Source organism: Bufo gargarizans, chromosome 4 (assembly GCF_014858855.1).
Source record: "Bufo gargarizans isolate SCDJY-AF-19 chromosome 4, ASM1485885v1, whole genome shotgun sequence".
In the NCBI taxonomy this organism is placed as follows: domain Eukaryota; kingdom Metazoa; phylum Chordata; class Amphibia; order Anura; family Bufonidae; genus Bufo; species Bufo gargarizans.
Window position 1 is genome coordinate 354,518,481 of NC_058083.1, and position 22,940 is coordinate 354,541,420.

Here is a 22,940-nt window from a genome sequence, read left to right on the forward strand (position 1 = left end):
CTTTTCGTCGGTTGGTCTCAGCAGAGGAGCACAGTTCGCAGTGAGTACACCAAAAACTTCACTTAGCCCCCAGATCACCCTCCATCACCCCAATTAACCCCGTGATCGCACCTGTCAATCACCTAGCGAAAGGGAAAAAAGTGATCAGTGTAAACTGTCACATTTTTTTTCACTGGTATTGACTGATAGGTTTTAGGATAGTTTAGGCCTCTTGGATAGATAGTTAGCAATCGGTTAGCGCCCAGCCCACCGCACCGCAGTCACTGATTTACTCATTAGCGTATCGCTAATCAGCATTTGTACTTTATAGTATCTGCAAGTGATCAAAACTGATCACAGTCAGATCTATAATAGTATTAGTGTCACCTTAGCTCGCCCTCCACCCAAAACACAGTGTTTGCCTACACGTGTGTTCACCCACGCCCGCCCCGCCGCAGTGACAACATTTTAGTCTTATTTTTTTATCACTGCACAATCACTTTCCAAGCGCTGCGGCAATAAAAAAAACAGTTTTGATGTTTTTTATCAATCGCAGCGGCCTCCGGTACTTCGCTAGCCTCCCATTTGTAAGACAGGCTTGCTTTTTTTCTTGAGTCGTCTCAGGGAATACCCCCTAAAATTAGTAGTCCAAATGACAAACAAGTGGTATTCTTCTGAAGAGGCCTACAGGATTCTGACCCAGTCGAATGAGGAATGGCAACCCTCATCTGACGAATCTAGCGTGTCAGAATATGAACTTGTAGAAAGCAGTGGCAGTTTGACCCAAAGTTCGGACGAGGAGGTTGAGGTCCCTGATAGCACCAGGCGTATCCGGCCCCGTGTTGCTAGACCACAAGTTGCGCAGGATCCGCTTCAAGGGCAGCAGAGTGGGACTGGCGCTGTCTGATTACGTGGTGAGGCATACACCAGCAGCGCAGCCCATCCTGGACCTAGTACCAGAACTGCCGTACAACATGGTGAAGTGGCGAGCATCAGAAGGGCAGTTGAAGCTGGTACGGTGGCACGTGCAATAGTCACCCCGTCACAGCCACTGCAAAGACAGGACCATAGACCCCCTAGAGTCCCTGAGGTGCTGGCAAACCCTGATTGGCAGTCCCCAACTTCAGCCGCACCATTAGATCCCCCTTTCACCACCTGCAGTTCGGGTTGAGACAGCTCAGATCGGTTCGGCCCTGGGATTTTTTGAGCTGTTCTTGACTGCGGAACTCTTGGACATAGTTGTGGCAGAAACAAATCGGTAAGCCGCCAACCCGGGAAGCTATTATGCCCAGCCTTTGCGAATTAATAAAATTTCTGGGCCTTCTCCTCAACATGGGTCTAAACAGAAAGCATGAATTGCGGTCATATTGGTCAATGAACCCAATTCATTACATGCCCATGTTCTCTGCTGCCATGTCCAGGGCACGATTTGAGGCCATCCTGCGTTTCCTGCACTTTAGCGATAGCACCACCTCCTGTCCCAGAGGCCACCCAGCTTTTGACCGTCTCCACAAAATTCGGCCCCTCATAGACCACTTCAACAACAAATATGCAGATTTGTATGCAAAACATCTGCGTAGACGAGTCCCTTATACATTTTACCGGGCACCTTGGCTTCAAACAATACATCCCAAGCAAGCGCGCCCGGTATGGGGTCAAATTGTATAAGCTCTGTGAAAGGGCCACAGGCTATACCCATAAATTTCGGATCTATGAGGGTAAAGATCATACCCTGGAGCCGGTCAGTTGCCCTGACTACCTGGGGAGCAGTGGGAAGACAGTCTGGGACTTGGTGTTACCCTTATTTGGCAAGGGGTACCATCTTTATGTGGACAATTTCTACACAAGTGGGCCCCTCTTCAGTCATTTGTTCCAAGAACAGATTGGCTGCTGTGGCACCGCACGACCTAGTCGCCGGGGCCTCCCCCAACGGCTCGTTACCAAGGGGGGGAGAGGGCTGCCTTGTGTAATGAAGAACTGCTTGCGGTGAAATGGAGAGACAAGCTTGACGTTTACATGCTCTCCTCCATTCACACAGACACGACAATACAAATTGAATGAGCAACCAGTGTCATTGAAAAGCCCCTCTGTGTCGACGACTATAATTCGCTTATGAGTAGTTTTGTTCTCTACAGTAAGGCTTGGAGAACAAGATCCTTCCTCAAATTTCAGGAAGAGATCATCGAAAACCTCCTGTGGCCCCATCCACCAGTGTGGTGAGCCGCCTACACGAGCAACACTTCCCCAATGTCGTTGCCGGTACCTCAACTCAACCGTCACCCCGAAAAAGATGTTGTGTCTGTAGCAGGAGTGGAATAAGGCGTGACATCCGCTATTTCTGTCCTGACTGCCCTGACCACCCTGCCCTATGCTTTGGGGAGTGTTTCCGTAAGTATCACACACAGGTACACTTAGCATAGGGATCACATCTCACAGGACAGGCACACAGGGCTATTAGGGCCCATTCACACACAGCTGCTGCAAACCTCTCCTTTCACCTGGGACAAAGTGATAATGTACTTCACCACATCTTTGGGCGATTTGCACTTTGCACATTGTCCCAAGGGGAAGGAGAGGTTTGTCCTATAAAGGTAAAAAAAAAAAAAAAAAAAAAAAATCACCAGTTAGCAAAAAAGTTAACATTCTGTTCAAAAAAGTTTAATAAAGTTTATTTGTTCCGTTTAAATGTTATTATAAAGTTAATAAATTTATTGTGTTGCGGCCTGATTTTTTCTTTTTTGTTTAGTTTTTTTTTTCCTTCCAGGTGGACCAACCGATCGACTAGCTGCAGCACTGATTTGCATTCTGATTACACAAAAGTCAGTGTATGCGGTGCTGCAAGACGAGATTTCTCCTCTGCAGTAAAATATACGTTTGCCGAGGCATATGAGCTGAGGAGGCGGCGGTGTTCATATGTTTTGGCAAACACTTTGTATATATAAATGCTTTTTTTTTTTAAATCCCGGCAATGATTTATTCATCCACATCGATTGATGTGAATGGAGAAATCGAGTTTGCCAGGGCATACGAGCTAAGTGGGTATGGATGTTGGGTGGAGCTCCTATGTCCTGGCAGATGCCTTTCCCCTCCTTTTTTTTTTTTGGGCAGAGTTTTTTCCTCCACATTGAACGATGCGAATGAAGAAATCTGTGCCGTTCATTTTTTCTTTCAGCCCAGAGGCTGAACGGAAAAAAAAAATCTAATTACCTGTATGCTCAATATAAGGAGAATAGCAGAAACTCCTAATGCTGACCATACATGTAATGATTGTGGAGACACTCAAATGCCAGGGCAGTACAAACACCCCACAAATGACCCCATTTTGGAAAGAAGACAACCTAAGGTATTCGCTGAGGCGCATATTAAGTCCATGAAAGATTGAAATTTTTGTCACAAGTTAGCGGAAAATGATGATTTTTTTTTTTTGCTTACAAAGTCTCATATTCCACAAACTTTTGCCCAAAAAAAATTGTTTCTATGAACTCGACATGCCCCTCATTGAATATCTTGGGGTGTCTTCTTTCCAAAATGGGGTCACACATGGGGTATTTATTAGTGTTGATCACGAATATTTGAATTTCGAATTTTTATCGCGTATATAGGTACTTCGAAAATTCGCGAATATTTCGAATATAGTTATATATATTCGCAATTTCGAATATTCGATTTTTTTTCAGATTTTTTTTAAAATCAGTACACATGATCCTTTCCTGCTTCTAGCTTGTGGGCCAATAAGAAGGTTGCAATATACTTGACTTTAGGAGCAGTGATGAGCGGCAGGGGTCATATTCGAAAATGCACGATTTTTTTTTTCTTGAAAAAATCAGCAAGGTAATGATTGTGTAATTTTCGAATTTTCGTAATTCGAATTTTCGGATTCGAATTTTATTGCGAATTTTTCAACTTTTAGACAAAGAAGATTATAGCACTATATTAGCTAAATTGCTCTATATTCGTTTTTTCGAATATTCGCTATATTGCTATATATTCTTGTTTTAGAATATTACAAATATTTGAAAAAATGAAGTTATAGCAATATAGCGAATATTCGAAAAAAAACGAATATAGAGCAATTTAGCTAATATAGTGCTATAATCTTCTTTGTCTAATAGTTGTAATTTTTTTCTCATCTGAAGTTCAGATTGGAAAAATATTACAACTATAAAAAAAAAGATTATAGCACTATATTAGCTAAATTGCTCTATATTCGTTTTTTCGAATATTCGCTATATTGCTATATATTACGAATATTTGAAAAAACTGTTATAGCAATATAGCGAATATTTGAAAAATCGAATATGGAGCAATTTAGCTAATATAGTGCTATAATCTTCTTTGTCTAATAGTTGTAAGTTGAAAAATTTGCAATAAAAATTTGAATCCGAAAATTCGAACTACGAAAATTCGCATATAACACAATCATTACCTTGCTGATTTTTTTCAAGAAAAAAATCGTGAATTTTCGAATTTTCGAATATTCGACAAATATTCTAAAAAATCTTCACGAAATATCGCGAATTTGAATATGACCCCTGCCGTTCATCACTAGTATTTATACTGCCCTGGCTTTTTAGGGGCCCTAAAGCATGAGAAGAAGTCTGGAATCCAAATGTCTAAAAATGCCCTCCTAAAAGGAATTTGGGCCCCTTTGGGCATCTAGCCTGCAAAAAAGTGTCACACATGTGGTATCGCCGTACTCAGGAGAAGTTGGGGAATGTGTTTTGGGGTTTCATTTTACATATACCCATGCTGGGTGAGATAAATATCTTGGTCAAATGCCAACTTTGTATAATAAAATGGGAAAAGATGTCTTTTGTCGAGATATTTCTCTCACCCAGCATGGGTATATGTAAAAAGACACCCCAAAACACATTGCCTTTGTGAGGGGCATGGCGAGTTCCTCAATATTTTTATTTTTTGTCACAAGTTAGCAGAAAATGATGATTTTTTTCATTTTTTTTTCTTACAAAGTCTCATATTCCACTAACTCGTGACAAAAAATAAAAACTCTCATGAACTCACTATGCCCATAACAAAATACATTGGGCTGTCTTCTTTCCAAAATGGGGTCACTTGTGGGGTAGTTATACTGTCCTGGCATTTTAGGGGCCCAAATGCATGCAAAGTAGTTTGAAATCAAAATCTGTAAAAAAAATGGCCTGTGAAATATAAAGGTGCTCTTTGGAATGTGGGCCCCTTTACCCACCTTGGCTACAAAAAAGTGCACCTTTCGAATTTCACAGGGCATTTTTTACAGATTTTGATTTCAAACTACTTCTCACGCATCAGGGACCCTAAAATGCCAGGGCAGTATAACTACCCCACAAGTGACCCCATTTTGTAAATAAGACACCCCAAGGTATTCCGTGAGGGGCATGGCGAGTTCCTCAATTTTTTTATTTTTTGCCACAAGTTAGCGGAAAATTATGATTTTTTTCATTTTTTTTTCTTACAAAGTCTCATATTCCACTAACTTGTAACAAAAAATAAAAACTTTCATGAACTCACTAGGCCCATCACGAAATACATTGGGGTGTCTTCTTTCCAAAATGGGGTCACTTGTGGGGTAGTTATACTGTCCTGGCATTTTAGGGGCCCAAATGCATGCAAAGTAGTTTGAAATCAAAATCTGTTAAAAAATGGCCTGTGAAATCCAAAAGGTGCTCTTTGGAATGTGGGCCCCTTTACCTACCTTGGCTGCAAAAAAGTGTCACACATGTGGTATCGCCGTACTCAGGAGAAGTTGGGGAATGTGTTTTGGGGTGTCATTTTACATATACTCATGCTGGGTGAGATAAATATCTTGGTCAAATGCCAACTTTGTATAAAAAAATGGGAAAAGTTGTCTTTTGTCGAGATATTTCTCTCACCTAGCATGGGTATATGTAAAAAGACACCCCAAAACACATTGCCCTACTTCTTCTGTGGCGATACCACATGTGTGACAGTTTTTTGCAGCCTAGGTGGGCAAATTGGCCCACATTCCAAAGAGCACCTTTCCGATTTCACAGGGCATTTTTTACAGATTTTGATTTCAAACTACTTCTCGTGCATTTGGGCCCCTAAAATGTCAGGGCAGTATAACTACCCCACAAGTGACCCCATTTTGGAAAGAAGACACCCCAAGGTATTCTGTGAGGGGCATGGCGAGTTCATGGAAGTTTTTATTTTTTTGTCACGTTAGTTGAATATGAGACTTACAAAAAATAAAAAGTTCTATGAACTCACTATGCCCATCAGCGAATACCTTAGGGTGTCTACTTTCCAATATGGGGTCATTTGTGTTTTTTTTCTACTGTCTGGGTCTTGTAGAACCTCAGGATGACAGGTGGTCAGAAAGTCAGAGCTGCTTTAAAAAGCGGAAATTCACATTTTTGTACCATAGTTTGTAAATGCTATTACTTTTATCCAAACCATTTTTTTTGTTACCCAAACATTTTTTTTAATCAAAGACATGTAGAACAATAAATGTAGCTTAACATTTATATATAGATAGTGTTAAAAAAAAAAATAAAATTGCAACTGAAAGTGAAAAATGTAATTTTTTGGCAAAAATTTCATTAAATTTTGATTAATAACAAAAAACTGGCAATCATTCGATTTCCCATAGTATTCAGTGATAGCTAAATAGCCATCATTGAAGACTTAATTTGCACTATATCAATACAAGGCTGTCACCTATTGACCTGTATTGATATATACATCTAATTGACTCTAAAGCCTGCTTTAGCGCAAGGTAACAGGTCCCCCCATCTCAGCCGGGGAACGCTGTTACAAAACCGGAAGTGCACGACTTCCGGTTACGGTCTGTGCAGATGCCGTGGTCATATTTGACAACGGCATCTGAAAGGTAAGCTGTATGCGATCATCCTAATGGCTGATCGCATACAAGTTGCCGCAGGTCTCTGCTATTTAACCCCGCGGCTAAGGTGCTCGCTGAGCGCACGAGCTGGCGCCATGTCTAGGGATCAGACCCATGATGTACAGCTACATCATCGGTCCTTAAAGGGTTAAATACATGGCTAATGAAATCCCACCTCTTAAAAAAAACTAATGATAATAGTTGAAATTCGAAAACACATGGTCGTCACTGGTGTTAAATTCCTCCGAGGCCGCAATAATTATTCATTCACCGTATAGCAAAGAACAAGTATGTGGCTGGAGGTATATTACATGGTCATTGGATATAAATTTTACAGCAGGTCAGTGGACTACAGGCCCCAAAAATTATGCATTCATCGTACAGAAAAGAACAAGTAAGTATGTGGCTGGAGGTAGATTACACGGTCAATGGATATCAATTTTACAGCAGGCCAGTGTACTACAGGCCCCAAAAATTATGCATTCAGTGTACAGAATAGAACAAGTAAGTATGTGGCTGGAGCTAGATTACACGGTCATTGGATATCAATTTTACAGCAGGCCAGTTTACTACATGCCCCAAAAATTATGCATTCAGCGTACAGAAAAGGACAAGTAAGTATGTGGCTGGAGGTACATTACACGTCATTGGATATCAATTTTGCAGCAGGCTAGTGGACTACAAGCCCCAAAAATTATACATTCAGCGTACATAAAAGAACAAGTAAGTATGTAGCTGGAGGTAGATTACACAGTCATTGGATATCAATTTTAAAGCAGGCCAGTGCACTAGGGGCCCCAAAAATGATTCAGTGTACAGAAATGTACAAGTAAGCATGTGGCTGGAGGTAGATTACATGGTAATTGGATATCAATTTTACAGCAGGCCGGTGTAATTCAGGCCCCGAAATGTATGCATTCAGCATACAGAAAAGAACAAATAAGTATGTGGCTGGAGGTAGATTACATGGTCATTGGATATCAATTTTACAGCAGGCCAGTGTACTACAGGCCCCAAAAATTATGCATTTAATGTACAGAAAAAAACAAGTAAGTATGTGGCTGGAGGTAGATTACACGGTCATTGGATATAATTTTTATCACAGGCCAGTGTACTATTAGAGATGTTGCGAACATAAAATTGCGGGGTGGCCTGCCTCTGCCTGTCATTTTTTTTTTTTAAATGTGAAGTGTTACTATGCGTGCAAGGTACTGTGCCAACCTATATAAGTGGTGGGCACTGGGCACTGGGCAGTGGCCAGTATACAGTATGTGTGGCCCTGACACACACAGGCTTGGAAATGTGATTATATCACAGACAAATTTTAAATATAATTTTTTTAATCTGCAAGGTATTTGAGTGAATGACACCCTGTAACGGTATGAGTGCAGGCCTAGCCACTAGCAGTATACAGTATGTGTGGCCCTGACACATACGGGCTTGCAAATGTGATTATATCACAGAAAAATGTTAAATATAATTTATTTTTATCTGCAAGGTATTTGAGTGAATGACACCCTGTAACGGTATGAGTGCAGGCCTAGCCACTAGCCAGTGGCCACAATACAGTATGTGTGGGCCTGACACACACGGGCTTGCAAATGTGATTATGTCACAGAACAATATTAAATATAATTTTTTTTTATCTGCGATTTTCTGTCACACCCTGTATGAATGGTGTGCAGTGCACACAGTGTTGTCTGTGACTGAGCTTGCAGCCTCTCACACACAGGCAGCCAGGCAACTGCAATATATATATATAATAAAATTAAAATAAAAAAAAGCACACTGATGTACCAGCCCTGAAAAGGGCTTTTTGAGGTGCTGTCAGGACGCTGTCCTTACAGCAGATGAGTCTGTGGACAGAGAACAATGCCCTAGCTAACGCTTTCCCTATTGAATCAGCAGCAGCAGTACTGTCCCTCCTCTCACTGTGAATGCAGCTTCCGAATGAATCTAAAATGCATGCTGTCCAGGAGGTGGGAGGGTCTGGGAGGGACGGTCTGCTGCTGATTGTCTGGAATGTGTCTGCTGACTGTGAGGTACAGGGTCAAAGTTTACTCAATGATGATGTATAGGGGGCGGACCGAACATCGCATATGTTCGCCTGCAGCGGCGAACGCGAACAAGCTATGTTCGCCGGCGAATAGTTCAGGACATCACTATGTACTATAGGCCCCAAAAATTATGCATTCAGAGTACAGAAAAGAACAAGTATGTATGTGGCTGGATGTGTATTAAACGGTCAATGTATATCAATTTTACTGTAGACCAGTACAAATACAGGTCAAATACATATGTTTAAAAGAACTAAAAATATAAAATTGTATTAAAAACATGGTAATGAAATTCCCCCTCTTGAAGAAAAAAACCCTAATGATAATAGTTGAAACACGTGGTTGTCACAGGTGTTGAATTCCTCCGAGGCCCAAAACATTAGGCATCATTACCTATGACAGGGAACATAATTTTTTCTGGGTGGTGGCAGATATTTGTGGGCTGTCATGAGGAAATTCAATTAAACTCGTCACATGTGTTGAATGCCTCCGAGATCCATTCCTCATTCATTTTTAGAAATGTGAGGTAGTCCACACTGTCGTGAGCTAGACGAGTGCACTTATTGGTCACGATCCCCACTGCTGCCCTGAACGTCCTTTCAGACAGGACACTGGACTTGGGGCAAGCCAAGAGTTCCATGGCAAATTGTGCCAGCTCTAGCCACAGGTCAAGCCTGCACACCCAGTAGTCCAGGGGTTCCTCGCCGTTAACCCATGGTAGTCAACACCTGTCGGTCTAGGCGTTCGTTGAGGCTGGATCCGGAGGGCGGCTGTCAATGGGTTGGATGCAAGAATGATCTCATATTCAAAGTGACCAACACATCTTCAAACCGCCCTCTTCTTGCATGTGTTGTTGGCTTGGTACCCACAACTGTTTCTCTTTGAGTTAAAATTACTCTGCCAGCACCCGCAAAAACAGAATGCAGCATTTCTCGAAGCAAGGCCTGGAAGCGCTGCATTCTGACAGCCCTCTGTGATGCTGGCAACATGTCCACCATTTTGTGTTTGTACCGGGAGTCTAAGTACGTTGCCACCCAGTACTGGTCCTTGCCCTTTATGCTTTTTATACGGGGGTCCCTCTTCAAACACTGGAACATGAAGGCCCCTATTTGCACTAAACTGGAAGCTGTAGAGTGGCCTGGCTCCTGCGCATCGTCTAGGATAATGTCTTCCTCTGTCTCCTCCCTCAAAGCCACGGAACACACCATGGTTCCCCGAAAAGTTTAAAGCATGCTCTTCTTGCTCCTCCTCCGCCCCGACACCATCCTCCTCTGACTCCTCTTCAGACTCCTGTTGACTTGCCTCAGATGGAGAAGCCCCCCTGGGAATTCATCCAGTATTGTGACTTCCTCATCAACTTGTTCCTGCTCCTTGACGGCTTAATCAATGACACAATGCAATGCATGCTCCAAAAAGAAGGCGTAAGGTACGATGTCACTGATGGCGCCCTGGCTGCGACTGACCAGTTTAGTGTTCTCATCAAATGGCTGTAGAAATCTACATGCATCGCGCATGAGGAGCCACTGGCGTGGTGAAAAGAAACCAAGCTCCCAGAACCTGTACTGCCACAGAGTTCGTACAGGTAGTCGCTAACTGCACGTTTCTGCTGCAGCAGCCTATGAAGCATATACAAGGTGGAATTCAATTGCGTCGGGCAGTCACAAATCAGACGTCTAAAGCCATTCTAAAATTTTCCTGGCCTGCTGCAAGACATCCTGGACCCGGGGTATTTGTCAACGAATTGCTGCACGACTAAGTTCAGGAGTGTGCCATGCACGTCACGTGTGTCATTTTGCCCTGTTTCAGTGTGCTCAGCAGATTGGCACCGTTGTCGCACACCACTTTACCAACTGTGAAATTGAGCGGGGTTAGCCACTGATCGGCCTGTGACCGCAAAGCTGAAAGAAGTGCAGGACTGGTGTGGCTCTTGGCTTCCAGGCACAACAGGCACGGCACAGCATGGCAATGTCTCACCTGGTATGTCAAATAGGTTCTGGGGAGCTTGGGGGGCACAGTGAAAGAGGCGGTAGCAGTGTATAAGAAGGAGTCAGCTAAGGAGGAGACAGAGGAAGGAGTAGGAGGAGGAGAAGAGGAGACAGGCCTGCATGCAATCCGTGGGGGTTACAAAATCCACACAGGTGCCACGGGTTCATGCTTGACAGCTGTCAGAAGGTTCACCCAGAGGGCAGTAAAAGTTATGTACCTTCCCTGCTCGTGTTTGCTAGACCACATGTCTGTGGTCAGATGTATCTTGGCATCAACACTGTGTGCCAGAGATACATTCACTTGCCGCTGAACGTGGCCATATAGCTCCGGGATGCCCTTCTGGGAAAAATCTTTCATTCTGGGTACCTTCCATTGCGGTGTGTCAATGGCCACAAATTTTCGAAAGGCCTCAGAGTTCACCAGTTTAGATGGCAGTAGTTGGCGGGCTAGCAGTTCTGACAAGCCAGCGGTCAGCCATTGGGTAAGAGGGTTATCCGGCGTTATCATCTTTTTGTGCTCAAATATTTGGGCCACAGAAGCCTGCCTTTTTCCAGATGAACGCAACGACGGCACGGTGGAAGGGGGAGTGGAGGACAACGTGTCAGGCTGTCGCAAATCAAGCGCCTCACTGGCATGTTGTTTCGGCGCTGATTGTCTGAAAAGTGCGCCATGGCCGTGTAGGAACACCTGAAATGGCCGCACACCTTCCTGGCCTGCTTGAGGACGTCCTGTAAGCCTGGGTACTTAGACACAAAGCTTTGTACGATGAGATTCAACACACGTGCCATTCACGGCACATGTGACAACTTGCCCAAATTCAATGCCACCAACAAATTCCTTCCATTGTCACACACCACTTTGCCGATCTCCAGTTGGTGCGGGGTAAGACACTGACCCACCTGTGCATTCAGGGAGGACAGGAGTGCTGGTCCGGTGTGGGTCTCTGCTTTCAGGCAAGTCAACCCCAAGACAGTGTGACACTGTCGTATCCAGGATGTAGAATAGCCCCTGGGGATCTGGGGGGATTCAGTTGATGTGCAGCCAGACGCCGTAGCAGAAGAGGACTCAGCCGAGGACGTTATCGAAGAGGATGGAGTAGGAGGAGTAGAGGAGGTGGCAGTAGGCCTGCCTGCAAGTTGTGGTGGTGTCAACAACTCCGCTGCAGAGCCACGCATTCCATGCTTGGCAACCGTCAGCAGGTTGACCCAATGCGCAGTGTACGTGATATACCTGCCCTGACCGTGCTTTGCAGACCAGGTATCAGTGGTCAGATGGACCCTTGCCCCAACACTGTATGCCAGAGATGCCATGACTTCCTTTTCAATAACTGAGTAGAGAATTTTTTTATCTGCAAGGTTTTGTGAGTGACACCCTGTAACGGTACGAGAGGTGGCCTAGCCAGTGGCCACAGTACAGTCTGTGGGCCAGACACTCACTGGCTTGCAACTGCGATTATATCACAGAGAAATAATATATTGACTTTTTTTATCTGCAAGGTATTGTCTGTGACACCCTGTATGAATGGTGTGCACACAGTGCAGTCTGTGGGCCAGACAGGCACTCACTGGCTTGCAACTGCGATTATATCACAGAGAAAAAATACATTTACTTTTTTTTATCTGCAAGGTATAGTGATTTGTGAGTGACACCCTGTAACGGTATGAGTGGTGGCCTAGCCAGTGGCCACAGTACAGTCTGTGGGCCAGACACTCACTGGCTTGCAACTACGATTATATAACAGAGAAATAATAAATTGACTTTTTTTTTATCTGCAAGGTATTGTCTGTGACACCCTGTATGAATGGTGTGCACACAGTACTGTCTGTGAGCCTGCAGCCTCTCACTGTCTGGCAACTGCGATTATATAATAAAAAAAATATAATAAATTGACTTTTTTTATCTGCAAGGTACTGTCTGTGACACCCTGTATGAATGGTGTGCACACAGTACTGTCTGTGAGCCTGCAGCCTCTCACTGTCTGGAAACTGCGATTATATAATTAAAAAAAATATAATAAATTGACTTTTTTTTATCTGCAAGGTACTGTCTGTGACACCCTGTATGAATGGTGTTCACACAGTACTGTCTGTGAACCTGCAGCCTCTCACTGTCTGGAAACTTTAATTATATAATAAAAAAATATATAATAAATTGACTTTTTTTTATCTGCAAGGTACTGTCTGTGACACCCTGTATGAATGGTGTTCACACAGTACTGTCTGTGAGCCTGTAGCCTCTCACACACGGGCAGGCAACTGCAATATATATATAAAAAATAAAATAAAAAAAAAGCTGACTGATGTACCAGCCCTAAAAAGGGCTTTTTGGGGTGCTGTCAGGACGCTGTCCTTACAGCAGATGAGTCTGTGGACACAGAACACTGCCCTAAGTAACGCTTTCCCTATTAGATCAGCAGCAGCAGCACTGTCCCTCCTCTCACTAAGAATGCATCTTCCGAATGAATCTAAAATGGATGCTGTCCAGGAGGTGGGAGGGTCTGGGAGGTTGGGTCTGCTGCTGATTGGCTGGAATGGAATGTGTCTGCTGACTGTGAGGTACAGGGTCAAAGTTTGCTCAATTATGATGAATGAGTCTAAAATGGATGCTTTCCAGGAGGTGGGAGGGTCTGGGAGGTTGGGTCTGCTGCTGATTGGCTGGAATGGAATGTGTCTGCTGACTGTGAGGTACAGGGTCAAAGTTTGCTCAATTATGATGTATAGGGGGCGGACCGAACATCGCATATGTTCCCCGCCGCGGTGAATGCGAACAAGCCATGTTCGCCGTGAACTGTTCGCCGGTGAATAGTTTGGGACATCACTATTGACAAACAGATCTGCCAGCTCTCCAGCCGATAGCAATCCGGAAGTGGTATAAAATGGGCCATCTTACTAAAACGGTCCACCACTACACTAATTACTGTACAAACGGAAGACCTAGGCAGATCTGTTATGAAGTCCATGGACACATGGGTTATAGGGCTAAAAAAATAGGCAGCGGAAGCAAAGTACCAGAGGGAGCGGACTGAGCCGGTTTACATCAAGCGCAAATACTACATGCCTGAATGTAGGCTTTGATATAAAAAAAAACATCTTAGGCCACCAGACAAGAAGTTTACAAATGGACATGGTCTTTTTTTATCCCCAGATGCCCGGCCAACTTAAAATCATGTAACTGTTGTATGACTCTGAGCCTGAAGTTTACAGGCACAAACAGCCGACCTTCAGGTTTGTTAGGAGGGCTCTATGCTTGCAAAGGCAGAAGAAGAGAAGACAAATCCTCCATTATATCTGGGGTGTTCAAAGCGGCTACGAAGCACCTTAAAGGAATAATGGGCTCAGGCTCAGAGTCATGTACCGAAATAACCACTGGGAAACAACGGGAGAGGGCATCTGTCTTGACATTTTTGGGTCCCGGTTTGTAAGTTAACTGGAAAATAAAACAAGTGAAAAATAATGCCCAACGAGCTTGACGAGAATTTAAGCTCTTGGCACCTTCAATTTATTCAAGGTTTTTGTGGTCGGTGTAAACCGTAATGGGATGTTCCGCACCCTCTTGCCAATGTCTCCACTCTTGAAAGGCCAAGTTAACTCCCAGAAGCTCTCTATTGCCAATGTCATAATTGCATTCGGCAGGTGAGCGTTTCCAGGAGGAAAAGGCACAAGGATGAAGCCTCTCAGGATTTCTAGAATACTGGGAGAGAACCACCCCCACACCAACCTCAGAGGTGTTAACCTCGAGAAAAAAGGTTGAGAAGTGTCTAGATGAATGAGGATTGGATTGGAGCGGAGCAGAAGGCCTGCTTCAGCATCTCGAAAGCTTTGCCAGCCTCTCTCGTCCACTTAGATGGGTTCGCCCCCCTTTTTAGTGAGGTTCGTGAGGGGCACTACCACCGCAGAAAAGTTCATAATACATTTTCGGTAGAATTTGGCAAAACCTAAGACCTCTCGGTGACCAGCCCTCACCGTTACCTGCAACCTGGGTGTCATCCACAATGACCGGCCTTCTTGAAAGTTCGACCCGTCCACAGTGGTGACGGAAATGGCTGCTTCCGGCTTAAGGACTGGAATCTGTAACTGTCGAACCGGGGAAGAGTCAATAAAATTTCCGGCAGCTCCCAAGTCAAGTAAGGCGAAAAAAGGATGTTCCTTCCCTTGCCATTCAAGAGAAATGGGTATGAAAAGCCAACTTCTTTTAAGAGAAGGCAGCAGAGCACCTAGTGGGTTCTCCTCAATTTCCACTAGGCTTTGTCGTTTCATGGCAGGAGTAATGGGCATCTCCTTAGCTGTGACCAACTCCTCCACAATATAGGCAAAGGCCCTCATTTTGGCAACGAGCCCTCTCAGTAGGGGTAAGATGAGAGGACCCCAGTTCCATGGGTTCCTCAGCCGGTTTACTGGGTTTTGGAGATGGACTGGATGAGGCTGGGCGAGAAGCAAGCTTCAGACGACGTTCCCGAATTTGACGATCAGCATCGATTGCTGGATTGCCACATCTAGTGATGGTGGGGATAGTAATAACAAGTCTCTGACAGGGTCAGATAGTTCCAAACGGAACTGGTGCCAGAGAGCGGCATCCCCCAGTTGGTAAAAGTGGCCCAGCGACGAAACTCTGCAGCAAATTCCTCCGCTGGGCATTGTCCTTGTTGGAGATGTTCCAGCTGGGTCTCAGCAGTAAGAGTGCGGTCCGGATCATCATATTATACACTCATGGCATGAAAAAAGGTTTCTACTGAGCAAAATGAGGGATCTCCAGACGGGGGATTAAAGGCCCAACGCTGTGTATCCTTCCTCAATAGGGACATAACAATGCCGATTTCTGTTTGGTATTCCCCAAAGATGCAGGGTATAATTCAATTCAAAATATAAATAGCAGGAATCTTGCCTATTTCCCCCAAAAAACTCAGGTAGCGGTATCTTGGGTTTTACTCTGGGTTCTGCTGGAGTCAGGTTGGGCAAACCCTGAACTCCCTGAAGGAGGAGTTTAAGCTCGTCCCCAACTGTTGCCAGTTGTGCATGGATCTTGTTGAGATTTACAGCAGAGATGTTCATCCTCTGTTGGACCAAGAGATTGGCTGCTCTGATCAATTCCACTAATTACCGCTGGATACGATCCATGATAACTGGAGGTTGAGGCCCACTGTTCTGTAATGGTGCAGAGCCCAACTGACCAGCCAGGGAGACCACCTCTTAAACACTTGCTAGCCAATCACAGAGTTCTATATGTCTATTCCTCATAGGCCATATGATTATCCTAATCCCTGACATTTGTGTGGCCTTGGCTGGTCATTGATTATTTAACCCATGCCTGCCCTCTAATCTACTAGAATTTATGTACAGGTATATTCCCCGTCAGGGCATACTTTCAGCCGCATAACCCTTTGTGAACCTGCTCTTCTCAAGCATGCAAGCAGACGCTCAAGAGGCCCAGGATGGATACGCAATCGCGTCGGCACAAATGCCGAAAACCGCATTTGCCCACAAAGGAATCGGAACCGAAGATTCTGCAGGCACATGCTTGATCTGTCCCGCTACTCCAATGGGGTCCTTCGCAGGCCGAGCCCCAAGAGAATTCCTGGGGGCCCCAGTGGACCACGAAACAGGAGAGTATATTATTGGTATATCACACCCAGTGGTGTCTCTAGCTTTCAAATTTTGGGGGGGCACACTGGGGGCCAGGACAAAAGTAGGGGGGGCAGCTATAACAACGATACAGTTACACAAGTATGCTGTATCTATGACGCCGTGCGCTCCTGCTCTCAGGAGGGATCCAGGCCGCGGTTCCACGGCCCGCACATGGCCGTGTGCATGGGGCCTAAGAGTATCATCCATAGATCCCTCCGCCCTATAACAGTGTAATGACTCATGACATCCACAGACCACAGACCACCCTCCCACCGCTCCCATTTGAACATGATTTCTCTAAACGGTAAAGTAGTAAACACTGTAATCATCCAGGCTGCACTGACAGTAACTTTAAAGGGGTTCTGCACGTTCATTTAACTGATGATCTATACTCTGGATAGATCATCAGCTTCTGATCGGTGGGGGTCCGCCGCGGCCTTCTCACTGTTTACCGCTGGCCCACTGACTGACATCACGACTAGTATCAACTCGCCTGAGCGCGGCTAAGCTCTGTTCACTTGAATGGAGCTTAGCCGCGCCCACGCTAGTTAATACTAGTTGTAACTCGTGACATCACTGGGCCGGTAAACAGTGAGAAGGCTGCGGCGCTACTGGAGCGCCAGTGCCTTCTCTAGCCTTCTCCTTCTCAAGCAGCTGATCGGCGGGGGTCCCAGGGGTCGGACCCCTGCTGATCAGATGCTGATGATCTATCCAGAGAACAGATCATCAGTTAAATGAAAGTGCAGAACCCCTTTAACTTTTAAATCAGGAAGATTCAGGGAATCAGGGTCAGCCGCCATCCAGCTCTCCTCTCAGATCTAATCTAATAGAAATATAGAAAGAGACTTAGTCCACGTGCCACGTCCACTAAGTCACTAGTAATTTGTACCTTATTATTAAGTTAGGCTACTTTCACACTTGCGCTTGATCGGATCCGTTCTGAACGGATCCGATCATATTAATGCAGACGGAGGCTCCGTTCAGTACGGATCCGTCTGCATTAATAACTTAGAAAAATTTCTAAGTGTGAAAGTAGCCTGAGCGGATCCGTTCAGACTTTCAATGTAAAGTCAATGGGGGACGGATCCGCTTGAAGATTGAGCCATATGGTGTCATCTTCAAGCGGATCCGTCCCCATTGACTTCCATTATAAGTCTGAACGGATCCGCTCGCCTCCGCACGGCCAGGCGGACACCCGAACGCTGCAAGCAGCGTTCAGCTGTCCGCCTGTCCGTGCGGAGGCGAGCGGAGCGGAGGCTGAACGCCGCCAGACTGATGCAGTCTGAGCGGATCCGCTCCATTCAGACTGCATCAGCGCTGGACGGAGGCGTTCGGGTCCACTCGTGAGCTCCTTCAAACGGTGTGAAAGTAGCCTTAACCTGACTCTGTGTCCTGCTACACACCTTCACCTGTTCTCTTCACCACTAGGTCTGGTCTCTTTGGTCAGTCAGTCTCAGTCCAGTCTGTCTGTTGTTTGATATATCAATCCACGCCGACTCCATCCACACCTCTCTGTCTCTAGTCTGGGCCTGGCTGGCTCAAGCAGGTTAGACTACAGGCAGTGGGCGGGCTGCTCATGGTGACGTCACGCGCCGGAGGAAGACGAGCGCCGCCCACACTGCTGCCAATCAGACCCAGACGGCGACACCTAATGAATTAATCTAATTAGTGACACAGCAGCTGAGCCTGCCCACACTGCTGCCAGTCAGACCCAGACGGCGACGCCTAATGAATTAATCTAATTAGTGACTCAGCAGCTGAGCCTAAGCTGATCTGATTTATGCACAGCACCTCTCCTCTCCAGCCAGGCTGTCTGCAGTGCCACTGAGTCTGAGGTCTGACTCAACTCGTCAGGGCCTGGGGGCGGGGCTGGGGGCGGGGCTAATGACGCGGCGCGGCGGCGGTGGGTGGAGTCACCACAGAAGAAGAGAGACCGTGAGTGAATAAGATGCATGTCCGATACGATACCCGGCAGGTACAGTCAGTGCACAGACAGCAGGCACAACGCAGCAGGCCAGCAGCAGCACATGTCACTGTGACAACTCACACAGACAACTAGTAGTGCGGCAGTGCCAAAATGAATTGGGGCATTTTAGTTGGGGGGGCACATGGGGGGGCACAGCTTGATGTAGGGGGGGCCGTGGCCCCCTCTGGCCCCCCCCGGCGACGCCACTGATCACACCCCTGCTTCAATCAGTTTTTTGGGGGGCAACTGGTATATCACACCAGTATAAATTATTTGTTCCAATAGTGTTTGTCACTCTGTGTAGCTGCAGTAACGCAGCAAAACAGCAAAAAATGCTGCATTACCTAAATGCACTATATAGAAAGTATATTATTGGTATATCACACCCCTGCTTCAATCAGTTTTTTTGGGGGTCAACTGGTATATCACACCAGTTGAAATTATTTGTTCCAATAGCGTTTGGCACTCTGTGTAGCTGCATTATCGCAGCAGAACAGCACACAACTGCTGCACAATAGAAATGCCCTATAATATACTTTGCATGTTAGAAAGTATCTTAAAAGTATATTACACCCCTCAGTAAGTCACACCTATCGAAAGTACACCGATACCAGTCCTTAAGAGGACTTTTTCTCCGGACATCGCCATATGGTCGCCCATTCGGTGAACCACGAACAAGCAAAGTTCACATCAAACGACAGGACAAACCGCAAGGCCATCTCTACTGGCTCCTAGATTTTCCAACACAGGAGCAGAAGAGGTGTATCAAGGTGTATCCAGAACTATGGACAATGATGCATGGGACAACAATGCTGAACCTACATACACTTAGTGTGTGCTTGTGTTCCTTGTGTGGTTCGAATAAAATGCATGAATACTTGACAACTGCTAGTGTAACATACCATAGTATGTTAGTAAACTCTGTTTCCCTGCTACAACATGTCAGGTGTATACGTATTGTCATCTTGTGTAATCTAACTTTGCATTGTATATACATTTTCTAGGCCTGTGGGATGTATTTTGCTGTAATTTCCAAGTACACCAGCAAGTAGCAGCAATATGTTCAGCAGACCATAGCTAGTTTAGTATTGCTAGACTGGAATAGACCATTCCAGTCTCCCCTGTGTGAGCAGAAGTGGGCTGTTCCCATGTCCTGTCTCATGAGGAGGAGAAGAAAGTTAAGTTATTGTACCAGCCACTCCTGCTCGGGGTAGGTTTTGTTAGTAGGGGCTCCCAGAAACAGGGATCCCAACCTAGGATCCAGCCTCGGCTGAGGCCAAGGATCACTCTTCCCAGCCTGAGTCAACTACCTCAGCTGGTGACAAGCAAGCAACACCCTCCAGAACTACAGATCTCCAGGAAGAAACCATACCTTGCGAGCAGTCCTGTGAGTACTAATCCAGAGTCTGGGAGAAGCCAAATTCCTCCTCTAGCTAGTCAGGCCCATACCAAGCAGAAGACAGACAGAGCAGAAGACAAATACCTGCCAGATTCACTAGGCATATGACAAGAAGCCGAATATATATAGATTCCTGCCACATATTGCTAATACCTGCTGGGACCTAAAGACTATTGCTGAAACTCGTATGGATTTCTGTTGCCATTCAGTAAAGACAAGTTGGATTATATCTCTTGTCTGGATCTCAATCATTCCCCAATTACTCCTACTGACCACACTCAATTTTATTGCAAGTGAGCCGGGATCCAGGAGTCCAGCAGTACCAAGGTAGGAGACACCGTTGACACCACACAGAGACATTATCTCCCTCTGGCATTCCTCACTTGGTATGTGAGTTATTACATCTTAAAGGGCCCTGCTACAGTACCTGCGCAAGCTGCAATTGGCGTCACAAACTACTACACATATATACTGACCCACTGTACCGGTGTCCTGCTCATTGCACTAGACAGACCAGAATATGCTTGCATCGCATGGTCTATGCAGCTTATCTGTATACTCTGTGATATACGGGCTGTCTAAGTTGTCATTTGTTTGCTTAGGCAGATTAGTAGATAGAAGAGATATACACAAATGAATACATTTAGCCTTCAGAGGAAAACATCCACCATGTGAAGAGATTCTTCAGCGCCCTCAGAAATTGAAACACGAGGAGGGAAATGTTAAACAAGTATTCAGCTTTCCTGTGGCTGCCATTTTAAAGAGAGACTTTTGTGTTTAAATTTCTGTGTGCCCCATAAGAAGATGAAGATGAGTTAAGTTAAGTGTGTGTTAAGATAAGATAAGATAAGCTTTGTACTGCTAAATAAGCAGTATGCATTACTTGCTAAATAGAAACAAACAGTCTCAGTGATTAACCTGTCAGAACTATTGGGTATAAAAAGAGTCCATAGTATAAGGCCTATGCAGATATATGGACATGAACATTAAGATTAACCATTTTGTCTTATTTTGAAAGGGCAGGATGAGCTCAGGATTTTTGAACTCAGGATTACTAACCTTAGATTAACAATCTGTACCAAAGTGTTTACCCAAATCTGTTTTTGTGAGAAGGAGGTTTCACAAGGTCTAATGAGAAGTATATACCAGATAGGACACTGGAGTAGAAATGTACTGAGTGTTAGTTTATCTTCAGTGAAGGGACTTTATAGTCTTTGTCTTAATTAGATAGGTTTAATCCTAGATTTAGAAATAAAATTGATGTCTGGGGATCTGTATACAAAGGTTTTTGTATGAATAGCATAGGACTTTGGATTGTGTGACTAGGCTGGAAGTTAACAGTGTATATATGATTGCTTAGTGAGAATCAACATTCTATTGTTTCCCTGTTAGACATTCCAAATCCTGTTTTTAAAATCAGTTAACCACCTCCCGTCACACTAACACCGATCAGCGTCAGGGAGGTGGTGTTCTCAGGTCTCGATCACGCCAATAGGCGTCATCTCGTGAGACCCGAGATTTCCTGTGAACGCGTGCTCACAGGATCGCGCAGTTCAGATGTTCATATACAGCCTGCCGGCAGCGATCATTGGCTGGCAGGCTGTAGATTTTTAAATTAACCAATGAAAGAGGTATATCAGACGCTATTTAGTAAATAGCATCTGATATCCATGCTACCTGGTCCTCTGGTGGTCCCTTTTGCTTGGATCGACCACCAGAGGACACAGGCAGCTCTGTAAGTAGCACCAATCACCACACATACACTTATTAACCCCTGATCACCCCATATAGACTCCCTGCGTTCAGTCCGCCCCACCGCAGTGACTGATTTTTTTTTTTTGATCACTGCAAAAACACCGTAAAATCGCTGTGCTGCTATAAAGATCACTTTTGAGCTTTTTGGATCTTTATTAGCTATCGCAGCTTTACTTTGCAGGCACTCCTTTTTACTAGGCAGGTTTGCTTTTTTTCCTGGGTAGTCTCAGAGGAATACCCCCTAAATTTAGTTAGCCCAAAATGTCAAACAAGGGGTATTCCGCTGAAGAGGCCTACAGGATTCTGGCCGTGATGGTTGAAAGCGATGGGGACGCCTCACCCGCTGAATCCAGTGGTTCAGAATATGAACCTGTAGACAGCAGTGGCACTCTAACGGCTAGTGAAGATGACGAGGTTGAGGTCCCTGCTACGGTCAGGCGTACCCGATTTCATGTCAGTGTAATGCATACCCCACGTGATAAGCCTCATTTGCAGCAGAGTGGTGCTAGCGCTGATCTTTTTTATGGTGCGGCATACACCAGCAGCGCAGAACATCCTGGACCTTCTACCAGCACTGCCGTATTCCCTGGTGAAGTGGCGAGTACCAGAAGGGCAGTTCAAGCTGGTACGGTGGCACGTGCATTAACTCCCCTGTCGCAGCCACCGCGTTCACAGGCCCGTAGAGCTCTTAGTACCCCAGAGGTGCTGGCAAATCCTAATTGCCAATCCCCTGCTTCCGCAGCACCCGTATTTCCCCCTTTCATCGCCCAGTCTGGAGTTTGCATGGAGACAGCTCATTTAGGATCGTCCCTTCAGTTTTTTTAGCTGTTCTTCACTGTGGATCTCTATGACTTAGTTGTGGCAGAAACCAACCGATAAGCTTCTATGCCCAGCCTTTCCGGTGGAAACCAGTCGCAGTTTCCGAATTAAAAATATTTTTGGGCCTTATCCTCAGCATGGGTCTAACAAAATTTTTTATTGCGGTCCTATTGGTCTAAATACCCAATACATTACATGCCCATGTTCTCTGCTGCAATGTCCAGGGCACGTTTTTAGATCATCATGCGCTTTATGCATTTCGCTGGCAATAAAACCTGTCATCCAAGAGGCCACCCTGCTTATGACTGTCTCCACAAAATTCGGCCCATCATAGACCATTTGTCATCCAGATTTGCAGATGCGTATACCCCCAATCAGAACATCTGCAAAGTACATTTTACCAGACGCCTTGGCATCAAACAGTACATCCCCAGCAAGCGCGCCCGGAAAGGGGTAAACCTGTATAAGCTCTGTGAAAAGGCCACAGGCTATACAT